The sequence below is a fragment of the Panthera pardus genome, unplaced genomic scaffold (assembly GCF_024362965.1).
Source record: "Panthera pardus isolate Hobbes unplaced genomic scaffold, ASM2436296v1 HiC_scaffold_12, whole genome shotgun sequence".
NCBI classification, from domain to species: domain Eukaryota; kingdom Metazoa; phylum Chordata; class Mammalia; order Carnivora; family Felidae; genus Panthera; species Panthera pardus.
This window is the reverse complement of record NW_026526677.1, coordinates 9,406,174-9,429,368: the sequence shown is the minus strand read 5'-3', so window position 1 is coordinate 9,429,368 and position 23,195 is coordinate 9,406,174. Positions and strand designations below refer to the sequence as shown.

Sequence of the window (23,195 nt, the reverse complement as noted above, 5' to 3'; positions counted from 1 at the left end):
CACCCCGTTCTGGAATGTTCTGCCCAGTGTTTTCTGTACAGCCAGAGCAAACAAAGGCAGTCAGGGAGGGCTCTGAGAGTTTGATTTTTGCCAACACTCCCCCAAACAACCTACAGAGAGGATGCCATCTCTATCAAAATCCCAATGACATTTTTCAGAGAAATAGAAAAAACAATCGAACACTTGTATGGAACCACAAAGCAGCCAAAGCAATCCTGAGAGAGGCGAGCAAGGCTGGAGGCATCACACTTCCTGATTTCAAACTATATTACGAAGCTACAATAATCAAAACAGTATGGTATTGGCATAACAACAGATATACGGGTCAATGGAACAGAGTAGAGAGCCCAGAAATAAACCCATGCATTTATGGTCAATTAATTTATAACAAAGGAGCCAGGGATATACACAATGGGGAAAGTATAGTCTCTTCAATAAATGAGAGTTTGATTTTCCCTTTCCCCATGAACAGAGCAATATTAGAAAGAAGAGAGGGAAAACAGAGCCCTACCTGTGCCTTGATGCATTTGGTACTGGAGCCCTCCCATAGAGGTCCCAAAGCTAGGGGTGAATACTGCAAGGTGAACAACTTACCTGGGTTCAAGTCCCAGCTCTGACCCTTAGAGGTAAGTCATGAGACCCCAGTTTTCTCAGCCACTGCGTAAGGCTAATAATAATTCTTCCTTAATGCACGTACTGATTGAAGGGTAAAGCACTTGGGACAGTACCCAAACCAAAGGAGGTGCTCAAATCATTAAGCTTTTCAGCAAATGTTGACTGGTGTGTCCAAAATGACAGGCAGTGTCCCAAGGTTCTGGGGCACAGTCTTAGGAAAGACTCCACCTTATAGAGTCGACCTTTAGAAGGAAAAGAGATAATAAGAAATGACCAAATAATAATGATAATAAGAGTCAGATTTCGGGGCACCTGGGTGGCTCAGTCAGTTGAGCAACCGACTTCGGCTCAGGTCGTGATCTCACGGTCCGGGAGGTCGAGCCCCGCATCGGGCTGTGTGCCGACAGCTCGGAGCCTGGAGCCTGCTTCGGATTCTGTGTCTCCCTCTCTCCCTGCCCCTTCCCCACTCATGCTTTGTCTCTCTCTGTCTCAGAAATAAATAAACATTAAAAAATAAAAAAAAAAGAGTCAGATTTCCTCAAAAACATAGGAAAAGAATATGAAGAGAAATCGAACAGGATAAATGGGACAGAAATCAGGGTGTGATTTTAGGTAAAGTCCTTAGAAAAGGCCATTTGGAGAAAGCAAGACTTGAATAGACACCTGTCAAATGTAGTCATTGTTAATCCTCGTTGCCAGTGCCCTGGGCTCGGTACCAACAAAGTATTTCTCTTGGTGTTCAAATGGACATTGCTGCTCGACAGACCTCACAAAACCAAATGTCTGAGCTGGAAGAGAATTTAAAGATGACGGACTGAGACCCAGAAAGGTGAGTTGACAAACCCAGGGCTGACAAACCTCAGAGTTGACAAACCCCAGAGACAGAGGCTGTTCCAGACTCTACAGCCAAGGTTCCTGCCTCTGTTTTTGTACCCCGTTGTCTCCGGCTGACTCAGACCCTTGTGAAACAACCACCTGGAGCCTGGAAGATTCCTATCCTGGTATCGTATCTCAGCCTTCACTCTAGCTCGTGGTTAATGGCGGTGTAGTCCGAATACTTCTCATTCAGACACCTTTTACAGGAAAAAAAAAAAATGATCACAGATTTGCAGGAAGACCTCCACGAACCAACGACCCCAGTTTAAATAATTAAGAATTAGTGGCCATTGCCTCAGGTGGTCACTGGGTACCCAGAGTACCATCCACAGACAAAAGCGAACACCTCCCGCGAACCACTTATGTGGCACTCCTTGGCGGGAAGACAGTCATCAACGAACAAAAACACAAAAGTAAGTACGCCTCCATTCTTTCTCTTTTCACAGAGGGTCATCAAAATGTGAAAACAAAATTTCAAATTGTGGCGAATCCTCGGGCCCCTGAGAAGATACCCACAAGAGCCCCGTGTGAGGAACATCACGTGTGGGACACGTCTTTGAAGGGCTGTGTATTTTAGGAGAAATCCTTGCAGCCATCAGGGACATGCATGTTAAGAACCCACTGAGGCCAAAGGGAGCGGCAAATGCTGATCAACCAGTTTCACTTCATTTTGAAGCTGCCCTGGGCCAGAAGGATGACACTGAGGCCTTGACAGCAGCAGGATCTTGTCGCCTCTGCCCCATGGTCAGAGGCACAGAAACATCAGGGGTCCGTTAAGGTGGGGACCTCAAAGCACCGCCCATTCATTCAACAGATACGAACTGAGCACACTATGTGCTAGGCACTGAGGACACCACAGGAAACCAAATAGAGCCCCCGACAACATGAAGCTTACCTTCTAGTGAGGAAGAAGGAAGCGAGCAAATTAGGGTGTTAATCTACTCCAGGGAGCGATAGGGAAATGGGTAAATGGCGGTGCTTGAGGTCAGGGGAAGGGAGAGCTTGTTACTTTATGTATCAAAGAAGGCTCTCCGGTCAAGTGACACTGGAGGGCAAAGAGCCGATCGAGGGAAGAACGTTCCAGGCATAGTTCATGGCAAATGCAGGAGCCCTGAGGTGAAGGAGCAAGGAAACCCTTGTGGCCGGAGCTCAATAAAAGACGAGAGCTGAGGTCAGAAGAGTGGTGAGGGCCAGCAGACCTTCGCAAGCCCTTGAGATCCGCCTTAAGTCAGAGGGAGAGCAAGGGAAGGCTGTGAGTGAGGAATGACGTTATTTGACTCACGTTTTTAAAGGCTCCAACCTGTTGCTGGGCTAAGAGGAGACCAGAGGGTTCCCAGGCAGAGCGGGTTGGAAACAGGTGCCATACTGTTTCTGGCAGCGTTATTCACAATAGCCAAGATGTGGAAACAACCTGAATGTCCATAATGGATGGACGAATGGATAAACAAAATGCGGCATGCATATATACACGTACAAATGGAACATTATTCAGCCTTAAAAAGAAATGAAATTCTGACACCTGCTACAACCTGGCTGAACCATGAAGACAGTATGCTGAGTGAAATGAAGCCAGGCACAAAAGGACAAATATTGTATGGTTCCACTGATACGAGTGACCTAAGTAGTTAATTCATAGAGGCAAAAAACGAAATGGTGGGGCACCTGGGTGGCTCTGTCAGTCGAGCGTCCGACTCTTGAGTTCAGTTCAGGTCAGGATCTCACGGTTGGTGGGTTCAAGCCTGGGATCAGGCTCTGCACTGACAGTGCGGAGCCTGCTTGGGATTCCCTCTCTCCCTCTCTCTCTACCCCCTCCCCTACTCACACACTCTGTCTCTCCTTCCAAATAAGTAAATAAACAAGAAGAGAAGGAAAGGGAAAGGGAGGGGAGGGGAGGGGAGGGAAAGAAAAGGGGAGGGGAGGGAAGGGAAAGAAAAGGGGAGGGGAGGGGAAGGGAGGGGAGGGGAAGGGAGGGGAGGGGAAGGGAGGGGAGGGGAAGGGAGGGGAGGGGAGGGGAGGAAAGAAAAGGAGAGAAGAGGAGGGGAGGAGAGGGGAGGGGAGGGAAGGGAAGGGGAGGGGAGGGAAGGGAAGGGGAGGGGAGGGAAGGGAAGGGAAGGGAAGGGAAGGGAAGGGAAGGGAAGGGAAAGAAAGGGAAGGGAAGGGAAGAAAAGGAGACGAGAGGGGAGGGGAGGGGAGGGAAGGGGAGGGGAGGGGAGGGAAGGGAAGGGGAGGGGAGGGGAGGGGAGGGGAGGGAAGGGGAGGGGAGGGGAGGGAAGGGAAGGGAAGGGGAGGGGAAGGGAGGGGAAGGGAGGGGAGGGGAGGGGAGGGGAGGGGAGGAAAGGGGAGGGGAGGGGAGGGGAGGCGAGGGGAGGAGAGGGGAGGGGAAGGGAGGCGAGGGGAGGCGAGGGGAGGGGAGGGGAGGGGAGGAAAGGGAAAGAGAACTTTTAGAAAATAGATGATCTCACGGGTTAGTCCACCGGCAAGGGTTCTATAAGATTTACAAACAAAAAGGCAAATGAAAAATTATCCTAGAGTTGTCCCACGGTTAGCCATGGGCACAGGAATGTCTGCATCCATTCCATCCAGAGGCTTCGGAATTGGGAGAGGGAGAGAACTGCGGGGGGCGGGGGGGCAGGCAGGGGCAAAACAGAAGCTTGTTGCAGGCAGCAAGGACAATACGGAAAAGGACAGGACTACAATAAGATGCTCAGAGAGCAAAGGGGACTCGAACGCCAGGCACAGGGACAGTGAGGTACGCAAACGGTGGGGGACAGCTGATGACAGCTTTGTTGACCTAGAGCAAGTGCCCACGGTGAAGAGTCCCAGGCGAGGCCGATGAAAGGGCATAATGGCAACAGCTCACACTTACTATGTGTCTAAGCACCATCTAGGGACCAAGGGGCTCAAGCCACACGGTCACCACGTAAGAGGAGTCGCCCAATCATCCCACCAGGATTTCACAAATGAGGACACTGGAACTTCCCAAGCTCAGAGTTTGGGCAGGAGCAAGGATTCGACCCCAAGCAGTGCAGTCCCAGAGCAGGGCTGCACGGCTCCTGGTGCCAGGCAGCGTGACCTGCGACACTGTGGCCAATTTCCCAGGCTTCCACTTGAGCCCTTAGGACACTGTGTGACCGGGGAGATGCCTCGACTGAAAAGCCCCCTGGCTGAAACCTCACAGTCGTATCTCAAAGCGCAGCAGTGGCTTTCTGGCCACACCCACTGATCTGCTTCCCGAAACGCCTTTATGACAACAGTTGACAGCCGTGTTGCCGTGAGGAAGCAAACACAAGTTGTGTGCCGTTCAAACGTGTTTTTAACCATTAAGGGAAAGGGCAGAATCCTCCGGAGGAGTTGATTTAGGGAGAGCCGGAGGCTCCTGGCAGGGGCAGAAAAGGTTCATTTCCGGCATCCCAGTGAAGTCATGTTGACACAAAACTCAGCTTCAAAGTCCATGAAAGTGCAGGACATAGAAGTTGGTTTCTTTCCACCACCACCCCCCCCCCCTTTTTTTTTAAGTAGACTTCACACTCAGCATGGAGCCCAACGCGGGGCTTGAACTCACGACGCTGAGATCAAGACCTGAGCTGAGATCAAGAGTCAGATGCTCAACCAACTCAGCCACCCAGGATCGTGATCCGGGGAAAGCCTGTGACACGGTCTGTCGATGAGTCCCCGACAAATATAATTGTAATCTCTCCCTCTAGTTTAGACTAAGCCACAAGAAGACAAAAAGCCACAGCAAGTTCCTCTAAGCTGCACACACTTGATCTGAATCCCTGTTCTTGGCTGCTTTAATTCCGCCTCCTTCCGCACCGGCTCTCGATAAATGCTCATCGAACTGAATAGATATTATGCATCAGAGTTTAACAAGTCCTTTGAGGAAGGATCCCGAACACCTTTTTTTTTTTTTTTTTTTTTTTTTTTAATTTTTTTTTCAACGTTTTTTATTTATTTTTGGGACAGAGAGAGACAGAGCATGAACGGGGGAGGGGCAGAGAGAGAGGGAGACACAGAATCGGAAACAGGCTCCAGGCTCCGAGCCATCAGCCCAGAGCCTGACGCGGGGCTCGAACTCACGGACCGCGAGATCGTGACCTGGCTGAAGTTGGACGCTTAACCGACTGCGCCACCCAGGCGCCCCCCGAACACCTTTAAATCTCAAGACACTTCATAAATGTCGACGAAGTACACCGTACAAGCAAAAAGTGCCGCGTGGGCAAGGCAAACACTGTGAGAAGCTAGAATTCGCTCCCAAAGGGGCAAGAGAGGACTATCCGGCCATGTGCGGCCGGGAAGCCAGCCCGAAGCTCTTGCAATCATCTCTTTTATGCGCCTGGCACGCTGTGCCGGGGACCTTCCTGGTCCCCACTGGATGTGAAGTCTGGTGGAAGCCCCGTACTGTGGGAGCCGAAACAGGGATGCCCGGGCACCATGGGAGAACACAGAGAAGGGACACCGAGCCCAGAGGCTCAGGTGCGCCTGGGTTCGTGACTCAAATGCCCAGCAAAAACAGGAAGCAGAAGGCGTGTGGAAGGGCATCGTGAACACACAGGAGCTGGCACCGGCGCAGTGACTTTGGGCACCTGTGAGCACTTTGTTCAGCTGGCGTGAAAGATGTTAGGCTGGCCTCTACTTAAAGCTCACTCCAGCCGCGGAGGGGACAGATCTGTGACAGGCAGACCAGTTAGGAGGCGACTGCAGTAAGCAATGAAAATCTAAGACGTCAGGCCTGGCGCTCGGAAAAGCAGGCTTGAACCAGCAGGCCCCACGAGGTGACCCAGAGAGAGTCTAGAGTCAGTAAAATAAAGACCCCAGGCCAGGTCCCCGGGAAGTTCTGCCATTTGCAAGCTTGCGAGAAGAGAGCCCCCAGAGGGCCTGGGAAGGGAGGGGAGAGTCCCCCCTAACCACACAGACCTCAAGACAAGAGATGTGGGTCACCTGGAGGGCTCAGTCGGTTGACTGTTTCAGGCTCTTGGTCTCCGCTCAGGTCTTGATCTCGCGATTCGTGGGTTCGAGCCCTGCACTGCTTGGGACTCTCTCTCTGCCTCTCTCTCCCTGCCCTTCCCCAGCTCGCACTCGCTCGCTCACTCTCAAAATAAATCAATCAACTTAAAAAAAAAAAATCAAGGGGCGCCTGGGTGGCGTAGTCGGTTGAGCGTCCGACTTCAGCCAGGTCACGATCTCGCGGTCCGTGAGTTCGAGCCCCGTGTCAGGCTCTGGGCTGATGGCTCGGAGCCTGGAGGCTGTTTCCGATTCTGCGTCTCCCTCTCTCTCTGCCCCTCCCCCGTTCATGCTCTGTCTCTCTCTGTCCCAAAAATAAATAAAAAACGTTGAAAAAAAAATTAAAAAAAAAAAAATCAAGAGATGTCACTAAGCAGAGGGAGGAGAAGCCTTCCAGGAGGGGGGGGACACACGGCACCAAGTGCCCAGGGACTGAGCTGCACAGAGTATAAGGATAAGCAAGAACAACTTTAGTTGGGGGGAGGGGGGAGGGCAGGGGGGCGGTGGAGGGGGGGCACTAGGGTGAGTAGGAGGCAAGGAAGAGGCACCCTTTCTAGCAGGTTGGCTCCACAGGGACAGCGCCATAGCTAGCCGGAGGGGACTGTCTTTAAACAGGGAAGGGGGCACACTCTGCTCCAGCTGACAGGTTCCATGAAGATGTTCACATTTCAAGGAAAGTCATACAGTCCCTATTTCATTCCCTATGAAATCTCCAGATTTTTTTTTTTTAATGTTTATTTATTTTTGAGAGAGAGAGAGACAGAGCATAAACGGGGGAGGGGCAGAGAGAGAGGGAGACACAGAATCCGAAGCAGGCTCCAGGCTCCGAGCCATCAGCCCAGAGCCCGACGCGGGGCTCGAACTCACGGACCGCGAGATCGTGACCTGAGCTGAAGTCGGACGCTTAGCCGACTGAGCCACCCAGGCGTGCCATCCAGATTTTTAAATGTGCCCAATTACCTCAAAAAAAAAAAAAGAAAAAAAGTGCAATTGTGGGGCGCCTGGGTGGCTCAGTCAGTTAGGCGTCCGACTCTTGGTTTCAGCTCAGGTCATGATCTCACAGTTTGTGAGTTCAAGCCCTGTATTAGGTTCTGTGCTGGCAGCATGGAGCCTGCTTGGGATTCTCTCTCTCTGCCTCTCCTCCCTCTCTCTCTCAAAATAAGTAAGTAAACTTAAAAAAAAAAAAAAAAAAGTTTAATTGTTGTGCAGGCCCAAATCATGGCTACGGCCTGGACTGAGCCAACAGCCCTTGGTCGGTCCCCTATGATCCAGGACTTCCACTCTGCAGTCACTTGTTCCTCCGTCTCGCCCTTCACGTGGGTGCCTCCCCTCCAGGAGGCCTGAGAAAATATTTCCTTTATAGTTTTTCCTTAAACCCTGGTTGATCTTCAACTAGACCTGGATAGGAACCCTTTAATCGTAAATCTCTGGCCTCGGCCCCACCCCGAACTCTTCATTTAATAGACACTGTCCTATAGGGGGCGCCAGGGTGGCTCAGCAGTTTAAGCGTCCCACTCTTGATTTCAGCTCAGGTCACCATCTCATGGTCTGTGAGTTCGAGCCCCGAGTCGACCTCTGCGCGGACAGCGTGGAGCCTGCCTGGGATTCTCTCTCCCTCTCTCTCTGCCCCTCCCCACCCCCGAAAAATAGACACTGTCCTATAAGCATGTAAACAATCCCCAGCAGCCCTCCTTTCAAAGGAAGCCCTCACTGTATGTAAACTAACTGGGGGGGGGAAAAAGGGGGGGGGGCGCAGAGCAAGCCTTGAGAATCCTTCTGTAGCAAGTGCATTCTCCACACGCTTTTCCAGAAGCCGAAGGGGGAGGAAGACTTGAATTCCTAGCCCCCCGGGGAGGGAGAGACTTCTGCACCGCCGGGGAAGGCATGGTCCTCTGCAGGCACTCCCATGAGCCCTCTGCTGGATGGAGGGTACCCTTCCCACAGCCATTCTTTCAGGCCCCCCTCCTTCTCTCACCCGCATTGGGGCTGGAGATCGAAACTGCCCTGCTCGGTTGCCAGTTTCCTCGGGCTTAGTCTGGTCCTTGCATCCCAGTGCTGAAGGCTGTGGTGTGTTCTAACAAAGGATAAGGATTATCACAGGCCACTCTTCGGATCGTCCAACCGATTAACATGTCTCAACGGGTGCCTGAAAAACCCCGAGGCCCCAACTCTGCCCCCCACCACATCCCAGCCCGGCCTCCTCCTCCCTCACTTGGACGCTCTGCCTGTCGGAGAGATGACAGAATCTTAAGGGAGTTGGCAAAAACTGAAAGACATCCTTCTGTGAAAGTCCAGTGAACCTCCTACAAGGGGGGCAGTGTTATCTAGGGTTCATCAGCTCAGCAGACCGGGTCCCCGTCCACGGGGATTTAAGGTACCATGTAACTCTGAGAACAAGTTGCTGTCGAGCGAAGGGGTGGAAAGGAGGGTTGCGAGCCACCGTCCGCTGAGCATCTTCTCTCTGTCCAGCACCGAGCTTGATGCTGTGGCACAGGAGTTCCAACCAGTGGACTCCACCAGAGGACTTCCTGAAACTTTCCGTGGGAGAGCTCCAACCCTGGGTAACCATCCTGGATGGGGGCTCCCATCAGGAAGGCAGGCCCACCTGGCCACGGGATTCCCTGGCCGATGCCAGGATTCCGTCTGGCAGCAACATGGAAACCAGTCCATGGAGAACACGATTGCTATCAGCAACTTCAACGGAATGTTCTTTCCATGGGTTTGCACAAGTTGAACATCATCTCAAGAAATTACTCTTCTCCTGGGAGAAAGCAACCCAGAGCCTGATGAATGGAATTCAATTTCAAACTGGTGAATCTTCTTATTCGTGCTTCCTTTTCACAGATGGTTTATCTCCCTTGCCCCAAGCTTTCAGAGGGATGTTGGGGGCACTTAAATTTTTCCTCACCATGAGTAATAAGAAGATCCCCCACTAGACTTTCCTAAGGGCTGGAACCATGGATTATTTGTCTTTGTGTCCCTGTTTGTAGAGCCTAGGACAGTGTCGCAGGTGCTCTGGAAATGTTTGTGGCTTAGAGAGAGGAAGGAAGGAAGGAAGGAAGGAAGGAAGGAAGGAAGGAAGGGAGGAAGGAAGGGAGGGAGGGAGGGAGGGAGGAAGGAAGGCAGGGAGGGAGGGAGGGAGGGAGGGAGGGAGGGAGGGAGGGAGGAAGAAAAGAAGGAAGGAAGGGAGGGAGGAAGAAAGGAAGGAAGAAAGGGAGGGAGGGAGAAAGGGAGGGAGGGAGGAAGGAATGAAGGGAGGAAGAAAAGAAGGAAGGAATGAAGGAAGGAATGAGGGAGGAAGGAAGGAAGGAAGGAAGGCAGGCAGGAAGAAAGAAAAGAAGGAAGGAATGAAGGAAGGGAGGGAGGAAGGAAGAAAGGAAGGGAGGGAGGGAGGGAGGGAGGAAGGGAGGAAGGAAGGTTGTAATCATTCAATAGGAAGGAAGGAAGGAAGGAAGGGAGGGAGGGAGGGAGGGAGGAAGGGAGGGAAGAAGGGAGGGAGGGAAGAACAAAGGAAGGGAGGGAGGGAGGAAGGGAGGGAAGAAGGGAGGGAGGGAGGGAAGAAGGGAGGGAGGGAGGAAGGAAGGAAAGAAAGAAGGAAAGAAAGAAGGAAAGAAAGAAGGAAGGAAGAAATATTCTTTCTGCTGAATAACACCAGTGGCATGAAAACTTCCAAGGCTCCTAAAACCTACACATAGATTAATCCGATTACACCGATTCTTCTTAGGCCACAAATTTTCAAAAATTCTAATAGATTAATCAGGTGTGAATTATGTTAGAGAAACAATCTTGCCTTTTCCATATAGGGTTTGGCTGAGCATGGAGTGATTCTTTCTTCTATTTGAATTTGTTCAGTTCTCAATATAAAATGAGACTCAGAAGCAGTCCAAAGAACCACAGAAGAAAGGAATGTTTTTTCTTTCAGAAAGGACTGCATAGTAATGGCAAACACATCAGCCCTTACCACGTGCCAACCACAATTTAAATTGTGTGTTAACCCCTTGTGGCCGCGGTGGAGACAGTAGCTACTCTTAACTTCGTTTTACACAAGAGAAAACAGGCTCAGAGAGCGTGAGTAACTTGCCCAAGATCACACAGTTCGGAAGTGGCAGAGGTAGGGGGAAAATGTCCAAGCCAAAGTTATTAGAATATCCAAAATAAGGAGTGATCCCTGAAGAAAGTATGGTTCTTAGCTAAATATATAGATCACCTAGCAGCGTCCTGTTGGTGTACCTTGTGGCCAAAACTTGTGCGCTTTAGAAATAACAGAGTAAGGGGCACTTGGGTGGCTCGGTGGGTTAAGCGGCCGACTTTGGCTCAGGTCATGATCTCACGGTCTGTGAGTTCGAGCCCCATGTTGGGCTCTGTGCTGACAGCTCAGAGCCCGGAGTCTGCTTTGGATTCTGTTTTTGTCTCTCAAAAATGAATGAATATTTTTTTTAAAAAAGAAAGAACAAAGTAATATTACTAAAACCAGCAAAATAAAGATCCTGTAGTAGCTGGACTGGATGAAAGGGCAGAAAAGGAATTCCGTTCCAATGCACTTTAGAAAATGGAGCAATCGAGGCGCCTGGGTGGCTTAGTCGGTTAAGCGTCCGACTTCGGCTCAGGTCATGATCTCGCGGTCTGTGAGTTCGAGCCCCGCATTGTGCTCTGTGCTGACCGCTCAGAGCCTTGAGCCTGTTTCAGATTCTGAGTCTCCCTCTCTCTCTGACCCTCCCCCGTTCATGCTCTGTCTCTCTCTGTCTCAAAAATAAATAAACGTTAAAAAAAAAAAAAAAATTGGGGGGCGCCTGGGTGGCTCAGTCGGTTGGGCGTCCGACTTCGGCTCAGGTCACAATCTCACGGTATGTGAGTTCGAGCCCCGCGTCGGGCTCTGTGCTGACTGCTCAGAGCCCGGAGCCTGTTTCAGATTCTGTGTCTCCCTCTCTCTCTGACCCTCCCCCGTTCATGCTCTGTCTCTCTCTGTCTCAAAAATAAATAAACGTTTAAAAAAAAAAAAAAAGAAAAAGAAAATGGAACAATCAAATTTTCAAGTAAATGGCTTTCTGACACAAACTTGCAAGATTAATCTGAAACCATCAAAACAAGTCACAACCCTTAAAATCCTAATAAACCAAAGGAGGGAGCCATTATTCAATCCAGCCTTATTGGAGGCTGGTTCCAACTTGGTTGAAGAGTAATAGAAAAGTCAGTAAATGATTCTTTTTTTTTTTTAATGTTTCTTTTTGAGAGAGAGAGAGAAAGAGCGTGAGGTGGGCAGAGGAGCAGAGTGAGAGGGAAACACAGAATCCGAACCATGCTCCAGGCTCCAAGCTGTCAGCACAGAAGCCGACGCAGGGCTCAAACCCACCAACCATGAGATCATGACCTGAGCCAAAGTCAGACGCTTAACCGACTGAGCCACCCAGGTGCCCCAGAGTCACTAAATGATTCCAAGCTAGATGTTGTCAGTAACAAAGAACCAGGCCTAGAGAAAACTTACAGGGGGAAGAATCATTTATAGCTGCCATTTTTATATTATCCTGAATACAGAGGTTGAGAAGAATAGAGCAAAGAACACATGGAGTCAAGGTGGGAGTAAGGGAGGGAAATAGACACGAAATTTAAATAGTGTAAAATCGCAAATGCTCTCACAGCTTTTCCTCCTTTTAAAACGCACTTCTCACGATTCGTGGGTTCGAGCCCCGCATCGGGCTCTGTGCTGACAGCTCAGAGCCTAGAGCCTGCTTCGGATTCTCTCTCTCTGCCCCTCCCCTGCTCTCTCTCTCTCTCTCTCTCTCAAAAATAAGTAAACATTAATAAAAATGCACTTCTCTGTGGCAAACATTGTCCGAGGTGATGTGTGAGCTTGGACAAGATTAAGGTGGGATCCAGCCCATGACATAGCTTCTGATGTACCCGAAGATGGCCCTGATGATAACCTCAAAGTCAAGCAAAGGACAAAACCAGCTGACGTGTTCCGAACTGATTAAAGGAGAAACCCAGAGGCAGAGAACGTACTGCCGCTTGAGACTGGACCATTTGACATGTCATTCCGGGACACAGCCGCTGTGCGGCAGGAAGGGACATGAAGGAAGGCGAGGCTGTGGCACCAAAGAACCCCCTGGAGCCGCTTTGAAGACAGATTAAGCAGGGAGAAGTGGAGGTCTGCACCCTCCAAGACCCCAGATTCTTGTGTTTTACATCTAAAAGTCATGGGGCAGGGTGGGTACCTGAACGGCTCAGTTGGTTAAGCGTCTGACTTTTGATTTTGGTTCATCGTGATCTCGCAGTCCATAGGATTGAGCCCCATCTCAGGCTCTGCGCTGACCGCACAAAGCTTGCTTGGGATTCTCTCTCCCTCTCTCCCTACGCCTCCCCCACTCACGCTTGCACTCTCTTTCCAAATAAATAAATATATTTTTTAATTTTCTTAATAAATTTTTTTATGTTTATTTATTTTTGAGAGAGAGAGAGAGAGAGAGAGAGAGAAGTGAGCAGGGAAGGGACAGAGAGAGAGGGAGACACAGAATCAGAAGCAGGCTCCAGGCTCCAACCTGTCAGCGCAGAGTCCGACGCGGGACTTGAACTCACGGACCGCAAGGTCATGATATGAGCCGAAGTCAGCCGCTTAACCTACTGAGCCATCAAGGTGCCCCGAAAATTTTTTCAAAAATGGAAATAAATAAAGGTCATGGTGGAATATGGGGAGAAAACTGATCTGTACCTATTCCTGATTATTACTCACTCCATGTAAAATAGTTACTAAGTAACAGAATACATAGCAATTAAATAGTATTATTACTATACATGTGGTTATGTTACTAATGTGAATCACTCACAATTTCCTGGCCAAGAGGATTGAACCGAACATTTTTATTCTAACAATGAGATAATGGCTTTTGGCCAACAGATTGGGAAAAAATAAGAGATCTCTGAAAACCAATAAGAGTATTGCGACACCTGGGTGGCTCAATCGGTTAAGCGTCTGACTCTCGGTTTCAGCTCAGGTCATAATCTCACAGTTTGTGAGTTCAAGCTCTGTATCAGGTTCTGTGCTGGCAGCATGGAGCCTGCTTGGGATTCTGTCTCCCTCTCTCTCTGCCCTCCCCTGCTTGCTCTCTACCTCTTCTCTCTCTCTCTCAAATAAATAAATTAAATTAAAAACCAGTAAGGGTATGGAGTGGGAATGTATGTGGATACAGCCTTTTGGGAGGGCAATTTTGAGTAGCTATTAACATGGGAGGGGCACCTGGGTGGCTCAGTTGAGCGTCCGCCTCCTGATTCTGGCTCAGGTCATGATCTCACAGTTCATGGGATCGAGCCCTGCATCGGGCTCCACAATGAGTATGGTGCTTGCTTAGGATTTTCTCTCTCCCTCTGCCCCTCTCCCCTGCTCATAAACTCTAGCGTGCATGCGCTCGCTCTCTCTCAAAACAAACAAACAAAAAAAGATAGAAAAAAGTTAAATTTTTGTGGGGAGATGGGCAAAATAGGGAAAAAAAATTAAATCTTTGGAAATGTTCTTCGAGCCCCGCGTCGGGCTCTGGGCTGATGGCTCAGAGCCCGGAGCCTGCCTCGGATTCTGTGTCTCCTTCTCTCTCTGCCCCTCCCCTGCTCGTGTTCTGTCTCTCTCTGTCTCTCAAGACTAAATAAATGTAAAAAAAAAAAAAAAAAAGTTTTTTTTTTTAAATACCTGCCTTGATGGAGCTTGCATTCCAGTGGAATTTAGGGCATATCCACTTTGCAGGGAGGGAGGTGACTCTGGGAGAGAGGCACGGGCCTCGTGGCAGGGCCATGGCATCGATAGGCTCCAGTCATCTCTTCCAGGCCCGGGAAAGAGGAAGAGGACAGAATGGTTTAAGGCCTCAGTGCAGACCCGCAGCCCCTGGCTGGCCCCTCACTGAGCACCCTCCACGCCCGCTTCAGCCAGCTGCCCAACTTGGGGTGTCTGTAGTTGGCAGCTGTGGGGCCCCTGCCTGGAGCCTCGTGGAGGGACTGAGACCCAAGTGCGGAAAGAGGAAAGGGTGCCCCCCACCCCGCTCTGGTCTGGCTCAGGAGCTTGTAGCGCCTCGGGGTAGCAGTGAGAGGCCCTCTTCTTCAGGGGGCCCCCTTACCGTGAGGATGGCTGCCTGCGAGAGAGTGCTTGGAAGGAGGGATAGCCCGGGTGCGGAGAGTGAGGGAAAGGAAGCCAGAGTAGCGAGGGAAGGAGCCCTGAAGGACTGACAGGGCTCCACCACGGCCAAAAGCAGAGAGGACATTTCCCTTCGTGCGCCATCTGGAACCAGAGCACTGCGGCCGGCAGCCCTTATGGGGCCAGGAAGCTACGTGAGAGCCTGCTGGTCCTCAGCGCCCTGAGTCGCCTTCCTCCTCCCCTCTGTCCCCACACCAGGCCCCCTGGCTTCCAGCTCTGCTTCCTGTCTACACCGAACAACACAGGGAACAGCGTAGGTGAGGTGACTCGAGAGAGGCCTAACATTTAGAAAGTGGAACTAAGCTGATTGTGGGGATCACTTTGCAATGTAAAGAAATATCAAGTCATTGAGTGGCACACCTAAAACTAACACAAGGCTATATGTCAATTATATCTCAATAAAGCTAGAAAGAGAAAAAATGGAACTGAGGTGGTGGTTTATCCAAGAGATTAACAGTAGAATTTAAGGGGGGAAGGTTAAGAATGTAAGGTCTATACCCCAGAGCAACCTGCATTTCAGAGGGACAGCAAGGAGAATGTCCATGGTAAACACAAAGGAATGACTCGCTAACAGTGAAATTGCAGACATCCTTGATGAGCCAGTGGGAAGACATTTCAGGCCAGGGTGGGTCTTTCCTGAGGCCTTCAAATCACACCTTATAGACACTAGGCTGCCCCACCTGAACCCTGGCCCAGCCAGCTTCTCTGTCAAGCCAGTTCACACGGGCGCTGGAAGGCTGAGATAATCTGATTGGCCAGGAGATTCATGTTTGCTGTGGAAGCCTGGCTTTGTTAATGATCAAAGTCAGGTTTCAACCTGTTCCTCCCAAACCTACGTGCAGTCCCTCATAGAGCCCGACACAGGGCGTGGTGAGCAGCTTTGCAGAGCCCTCATGGTTTATAAAATCCAAGTGAGTTTTAAACTGCTCAGTAGTGGATACTGGAAATCAGGCTGGCTCAAGAACCACCTCCATCTCGTCTATTTTCCACTTAAAATTTTTGTTTAATGTTTATTTATTTTTGAGAGAGAGAGAGAGAGAGAGAGAACAAGTAGGGGAGGGGCACAGAGAGAGGGAGACACAGAATCCGAAGCAGGCTCCAGGCTCTGAGCTGTCGGCACAGAGCCCGACGTGGGGCTCGAACCCACAAACTGAGATCATGACCTGAGCCACCCAGGCCCCCCTCTTTTCCACTTTAAATTAGGAGAATCAGCTGGAGGGTTCCTAACCCACCAATTCACATATCCTCTCGCCCTCAGCTGGGGAGTCCTTCCTCCCTCCAGGGCCCTGCTGTCCGTAGGTAAGGAGCCAGCACAAACACCCAGTCAGCTGCCAAAGGACAAGTCTGTGTTGGGCTGGAAATGGGATCTCTTTCTTGACAAATGGCCATCGCTCAAACACGCTGCACCACACGAAAACACACAATTGCATACCACTTCCCCAGGAGGTTTCTGATCTCAATGCCTCAAAATCTACTTCCTAGAAGGGCTTTGCCCAAACCTGAGAAAGATAAACACGTTTACCACACTCCGGCCCCGCTGTCCTCGAAGGAGGCTCCGGAAGGCGTGCGTGTGAGCGCCGTGTGCAGGGGCACCGCAAACGCTTTTGTGCGCTCACATGCCTGGACGTCACAGCCAAGTGCTTCCCGGCAAAATACACAAGGGCTTTGTCTCATTCTGCAAAGGTCTGCACTGGCAACGGGGCCACTGCCGCTGTGTTTGTCCAGCTCAAAGAGGAGAACGGCAGGGTGGGGGTGACGCAGTTTGTCCCCACAAAGAGAAGGGCAGCCCCACCTTGCTTCAGGTGGAAAACACAACTCTCCACATCCTGGCTAGGCTTTCCGGTCAAAAATTTCACTAGGAAGGAAGGGAGGGAGGGACCAGAAGGAGGAGGGGGGGGGGTGTGCAAAAGAAGGCGCTTTCTTTGTATTACTCTCTGAGTAAAACAATGCCTGGTCGGAACGCTCAGAATCTCATCAGAAAGACATTTTTTTCTTTTTAATTAATAAAAACAGGAGCGCCTGGGTGGCTCAGGCAGTTAAGCATCTGACTTCAGCTCCGGTCATGATCTCACTGTCGGTGGGTTCGAGCCCCGCGTCGGGCTCTGTGCTGACAGCTCGGAGCCTGGAGCCTGCTTCGGATTCTGTGCCTCCCTCCCTCTCTCTCTGCCCCGCCCTGTCCTGTCCCCCGCCTCTCAAAAATAAAATAAATATTATAAAAATAAATTAAATTTTTAAAAATAATCATTGGGAACAGAAAAATCAAAAGTCAATTCCCAGACTCAGGCAATGAGTCACGTTTCAGATGCCAGCCACCGGTTTTGGAGCAAAGTGATCAGATTTAGGGAGCCCCCTCCTCCTCGCTTCAATTCTTGGTCATCAGATCCCCGCTGCCATTCTGGTGGGGGCCATCTGGAACCTCCCCCCAGCCCCACTCCTCCTCTCCAACCAACCCCCTGCAGGCCTCACCCGCATTCAGCATCCCCCTCTGCCCTCTGCAACCACCATCTCACCTCCTGGGTCTCCAGGCTTTTCTTTTACGTCCTTTCCCACCAGGCTTTTCTTTTACGTCCTTTCCCACCCCAAAGAGGCAGTCCCGCACACGGGCAAGGTGTGGATTTTGAAGTTTGCTGACTGACGGGCTCCACGCTTCCCATCCTTGCTGAAGTCAAATCAGACTCATCAACAGCTCAAGGAGAACAGCTGATTTGCAAAACCCCTTAGCAGTAACTTACCAGAGAACCAGTTCTGGTGTGTGTTTCTTCTGTTGATTTTCTAGGTTTTGTTTTGTTTGTTTTTGTTACCCAAGTAGAGGCTGGCGGGTTGGAGATAGGGTGGAGATCGGGGAAATACACAAGAGTGGGCAGCCGAACAGCTGCAGTTCATGTTGCTAAGGGGAAGTGTATGAAGTGACAAAATAGCGATAGAAGGGCTTACTGAGTTTCTGCCGTGTGTTGTGTGCCTGGCACTGTGCCGGAGCTGTGATGCTGAACAAGCAGGCTGCATCCCTCCCTCACAGAGCTGACAGTCTGACGGGGGAGGCAGACAGACAAGCAACTTGTCACCGGTAATTTAGTATGAATAATGCTGAGAACAGGAAGCTACAGACCAGCACGAATGCACAGGCACGTGGGGGGTGTGGGGTGGGGGTGGGGGGTAGGGAAGAAGAATCCCAGGAAGAAATGCCGCCTAAACTGAAATCCAACGGATGGGGAAGAGAAACCTGCTTAAAAGTCAGGGGGCTGGAGACAGCAGGGAATGTTAAAGAGCACTGGAAGCAGCTGCGTGTGGCTCAGAGGCCAGCTTGAGGCTGCCGGGGTTGACAATGGCCAGAGTGAAAAGCAGGGGAGGGCTTGGGAGACCACGGAGCCAGAACACGGAAAGGCTGAGACAGACACAGTGCTCAGAGCCACCTCCAAGACCTTTTCCTACCTGCGTGAACCTGCCTGTGGCTCAGGCCGTCTCAATAAAGCATTCCTATTCACTCTTATTTAGTGAGAGCTCATCAGATACCCGTGAACACAGAGCAAGAGTCCAGTCCATGTCTGAACAGAGTAAGCAGGAGACACGCCCCGTTCCCCATGTTTTTTCCTGTACTTGCTTCTGCAACCAGAAAAAGACTAGCAAAGGTCCTCCGTGATGACGTAACAAGGACACGGCAAGCAAGCTTCATGGGACACACAGGATCCAACCATTTCCCCTGCAGAAATGGTCAAACACCGAAAGTGAATGTGTTTGCAGGATGTAGTGTGCAGGCTTCCCACCCAGCTTGCAGGCAAGGTCGGGGATCGCTCTCTGGGGGCAAGAACCCTAGTCATCCAAGGTGTTTATTTCCTTTCGGTAAACAGTAATGTGTAATTTCCCATTTCTAGGGACAATGATTACTTCAAACAAAGGGCAGTCACCAAAAGCAGTATTTAGCAGGGAGCGGTTTTCCTCCATAAGAGGGACTGAAATTCAGTGGGGATTAAAAAAAAAAAAAGCCCTTGGCTAAAAAAAGTATTAATTTGTCTCTTAGATCTGATTCAAATACAAGTGATTTTTGGAAACTCAGGGTGTCCAAATACAGAAAGAAGAGCAAAAAGCCACCTCCAACCCCGCCTGGGGCCTCCTGGATTACCAGCTCTGACCCCCTGCCCCGAGTGGGGTGTGCTCACCTTGGCACTCCTCCTTCCCCACAGCTAAATTCCTAGAATTTATTTTCTAGGAATTTAGACAATCCGCAACGGCTGCCTCCACTCTCTCACTTGACCTCCCTAATCTGCCTGAAGGGCCCACTTGAAATTCAAGTTGTGAACTGAGCTTGCACTGTTACAAGGAGAAAATGCCCGGTCATTATTCCATCCTGTCTGTTCTCATTCCAACCCTCCCCACCGCCTGGCCACTGGACACAGAGGATAGAGGCCAGGATGGCTGCCGTGCCCCCTGGGGGAAACCACACACTCAGGTGAGGATACAGAGCCCAGGCCACAGGCTGAAAAGGCCAGAGGTTGTTAAAAGCCGGGCCAGGGGCGCCTGGGTGGCTCAGTCGGTTGAGCGTCCGACTTCGGCTCAGGTCACGATCTCGCGGCCCGTGAGTTCGAGCCCCGCGTCGGGCTCTGGGCTGATGGCTCAGAGCCTGGAGCCTGCTTCCGATTCTGTGTCTCCCTCGCTCTCTGCCCCTCCCCCATTCATGCTCTGTCTCTCTCTGTCTCAAAAATAAATAAATGTTAAAAAAAAAAAAAAAATTAAAAAAAAAAAAAAAAAAGCCGGGCCAGAGTGGAGACCTCAAGACAGGTAGGGGTCAAATGCCCCCCTACGACCCTGAAAGCTGAGCGCTCAGGGCCCCAGTGGGGAAAACAAGACCTACCTCTGCTGCTTGTGAGGCTTTGCTAAAAGGCTCTCCTGTCCCCAAATGCCTGGAGCTGGCCCGCCCATCGGTCTGAAATAAACACCTTAAGGGACCCATCCCTGGAGCCCAAAAGCCCCCTTTAAAAATTTTTTTTAATGTTTATTTGTTTTTTTAAAGAGAGTGCAAGCGGGGGAGGGGCAGAGAGAGAGGGGGACAGAGGATCTGAAGCAGGCTCCTCCCTGACAGCAGCGAGCCTGAGCCCCATGCGGGCGCTCAAACTCATGAACCGTGGTGAGATCACGACCGGAACCTAAGTCGGACGCTCAACCGACAGAGCCACCCAAGCGCCCCAGCCCTCTTTTTTTTTTAATTAAATTAAATTTAATTTAATTTAACTTAATTTTATTTTATTTCATTTTTTAATATAATTTATGGTCAAGTTGGCTAACATAGAGTGTGCTCTTGGCTTGGGGGATAGATTCCCGTGATTCATCACTTACATACAACCCCCAGTGCTGATCCCAACAAGTGCCCTCCTCAATGCCCATCACTCATTTTCCCCGCCCCTCTCGCCCCCACCCAAGCAACGTTCAGTTTGTTCTCTGTGTTTAAAAGTCTCTTATGGTTTGCCTCCCTCCCTCTCTGGAACTATTTTTTCCCCTTCCCTTCCTCCATGGTCTTCTGTTAAGTTGCTCAGGTTGCACGTATGAGTGGAAACATACGATATCTGTCCTTCTCTAACTGACTTCTTTCACTCAGCATAATACCCTCCAGTTCCATCCACGTTGCTGCAAATGGCCAGATTTCATTTTTTCTCATTGCCAAGTAGTACTCCATTGTATATATAAACCACATCTTTTTCATCCATTCATCAGTTGATGGGCCCAGCCCTCTTCTTAAATGTCAATATCCTAAGTATTAACATCTACGGCGCAGTCACTCTCCAACACAGCATTTCTTGAGGGAAGTCTGGCCTAAGGAAAGAGCTAGCGTCCCTCCGTCCCTCGTCCCTCCTCAACTGGGTAAGGAGGCCAGCTCTCCTGGAAGCCATTGGAGGTGTGGCCTTGGCCTCCAGTACCTTCCTTCTGAACAGCCCCTCCCCAGAGTCTTCTGTCCCCAATTTCCTACCAACAGTGCCCCTCCCCTAGTCCCAGCCGGCCACCATCGCCACCTTCACAGCAGCCCCGAGGTGGGTAAAGCTCAGCCTGGAAAAAGGTCCACGGACCGGACCGAGGATGGCCTGGTGACTGGCAGATCGACAGAACGGGGTGGGGTGGCAGATACTCCCTGGATCTGGCCCTCTCCCCTCTGCTTTCCTCCCTCCCTCCCCTCTACTGCTCTGGGATGCAGAGTTGGCTTTGGGAGGCTTTTACTCTCTGGACACTGGCAGGTCCCGTGATTACAGTATGGGGCGGGGGGGGGGGGGATGGGGGGGTTGGAGGGCTGAAGGGTGTCATATGGTTTGGGGCTGAAGCAAAAAACAGAAGTTAGGCTGGAGTTTGGGGGACAAAGTGACATTGCATGTTTGCTGTTTTTGAAGTTCTTTTGGGGAGCCAGGAGAGGTTTATGGAGATAGGAAGCGAGGCTAAGCTGCCCCTTTGCTTGCTCCCCCTGCGTTATCTCTTCTCACCTCCCCTCTACATGCACTTTCACGCTCCCTGCTGCTCATTCCAATCTCCCTCCTCCCCTCTCTCCTCCTAGCTCTTTGCTCCTCCCAGCTGCCTTCCCGCTCCAGGCCCCCGGGCCCTGCTCTTCTGTTTTCCCTACAGATTTCTGCTTCCTTCTTCCCTCGAGCCCCCATCATCTCCAGAATAAAGGGCCAGTGGTCCCAGTTGGTGGGGACCTCAGTTCCCTCCCCTGGGGTGGGGTGCGGGTGGCGGGTGGATGGGGCTGCTGCGTCTCACCCTGGAAGCAGGGAGGTCCTCACAGCGCAGACTGTTAGCAAGTCTCCGGTTCTAATTGGCCACAGCCGTGGAGCCATCAGGGCCAAAGAATAAAAAAGGGAGGCTCTCTCCACAGTCGAGAATTACTCTGTTCTGCCCCCAACTCTTCTCTGAATCCCCCTCACATTGCCTGGCCCACCCTCCCCTCCACGCCCCAGAGAGGGAGGTCAGCCCCACAGGGCCCCAGCTGGCCAGAGGGCTGTGCGCAGGCCTTGGCCTGCATTCCCACTGCTGTGGGGCAGCGAGGCCAAGGCCGCTGGCTGGAGCCAGCCCAGAGGTTTCCATGCTGCCAGGACAGCGATCAGGGACAGGGAGTGGGGCTACTTATAATGCAAATGCTTTGATTATAGTTACTCCCTTGTTTATCATCAGCCTGGAAGAGGGAAGACTCCAGAGAGGAAAAGACCCTGGGTAACACTGAGCAGGAGCGGGGCTGGCAGCAGCTGAGGGGGCTGAACCACTTTGCTTGAGGCCCCGGAGTCTCCCTCCTGCTTCCAAAATGGGCAAATTGATTAAGAGCCTTTTCCTTTCCTTTCTGGGCTGGACCAGAAACCAGCTAAGCTCCGTGGTCTTGAATTTCGTTCAAAGTTCCCCACGCTTCTCTGGCTCCCCCCCCCCAACCTCCCCACACACTTCACTTCCACCTTTTCCTCCTGTTCCCTTTGCTGCACTGTGTACCCCACAATCCTCCCCAGACCTTGAAACAGTTATAGACTGTTTTTAACACATCTCTCCCATTATCAGAGCAAGCAGAAAGCACGGCCTTCTCGGTCAGACCAGACCCAGTTTGAATTCTGCTACATTCTAGCTGTGTGACCCTGAACACTTTGCTTAACCTCTCGGGGCCTCTGTCTGCCTGTAAGAAAAAGAGTACCCACTTCTTGGGGTTGTTGTAGAAGTCAAAAGAGACAAAAAGCATGTACAATCATATAGAATGCCTAACACAAAGTATTCGAGAGTAATCACTAACACATAGTTTTTCCTTTATGCCAAACACATTGCAACGCTAGGAGAGAGAGGTACCATATCATCCCTATTTTATAGAGTAGGAAACTGAGGCACAGAGAGGTTTAATCCCTTGCCCAAGATCATACGGCCAGGAAGATAGCTATTATTATTATTATTTCCCTACGAGACAATAAGCTCACTGAGGAGAGAGGCTTTGCACATACGTATCTAATATCTACTTTAGGGATGTCGTTGAAAGGTCAAGGCCCTACAAATTTCAAGAGACCTCTTCCATTTCCTAAAACCTCCCCAGAAAAAGATCCCCAGTTTCCACAGGGAAACAGCAATAGCATCATGGGAAAAGGGGGGGGGGGGGGGAACACAATTTTTTTTAAGTCAGAAGGTTTGCATTGACCTATCGGAGTCACCTATTCCCAGCTCTGTGAGTTGAGACTGATGGCTTCACCTCCCCTCACCTCACCTTTTTTTATGCCTCCTTGCCCACAGAGCTGAGAGCCCGGTGTGAGATCTCAAGTGATAAGGCACTTTGTGGACTGGAATGTCCTGTCCGAAGAGAGGGGTTTTTCATTCTTAACCCTTCCCAGCCCTTGGCCCCCTTGCTGGGAAGCGGTTCCATTAAGGCCAGGCCTCTCGAGTGTGTGGTGGAAAATAACAGAGGTTTTTTAAAGGGAACTGAAACCACACTCCTCAGCAGAATGTTCCCCACACATTCGCTGTGGCCCATGACGGAGTCTCTACATTCAGCTTTGAGAAGCGCTTGTGGGTCCCGGCTGCCGGCCACCGCAGGGCT

At 50.9% G+C, this 23,195-nt stretch overlaps 1 long non-coding RNA gene across 1 annotated transcript; it reads right to left on the bottom strand.

Annotated features, from left to right (window-relative positions):
• Positions 1-8,484: 8,484 nt before the first annotated feature.
• On the bottom strand, positions 8,485-19,164 carry LOC128776141 (uncharacterized). The gene is made up of 3 exons (XR_008421114.1): positions 17,398-19,164; positions 17,204-17,324; positions 8,485-8,566 (listed from the first exon to the last, which is right to left on the bottom strand). It is a non-coding gene; the product is annotated as an uncharacterized LOC128776141 (long non-coding RNA).
• Positions 19,165-23,195: the final 4,031 nt, after the last annotated feature.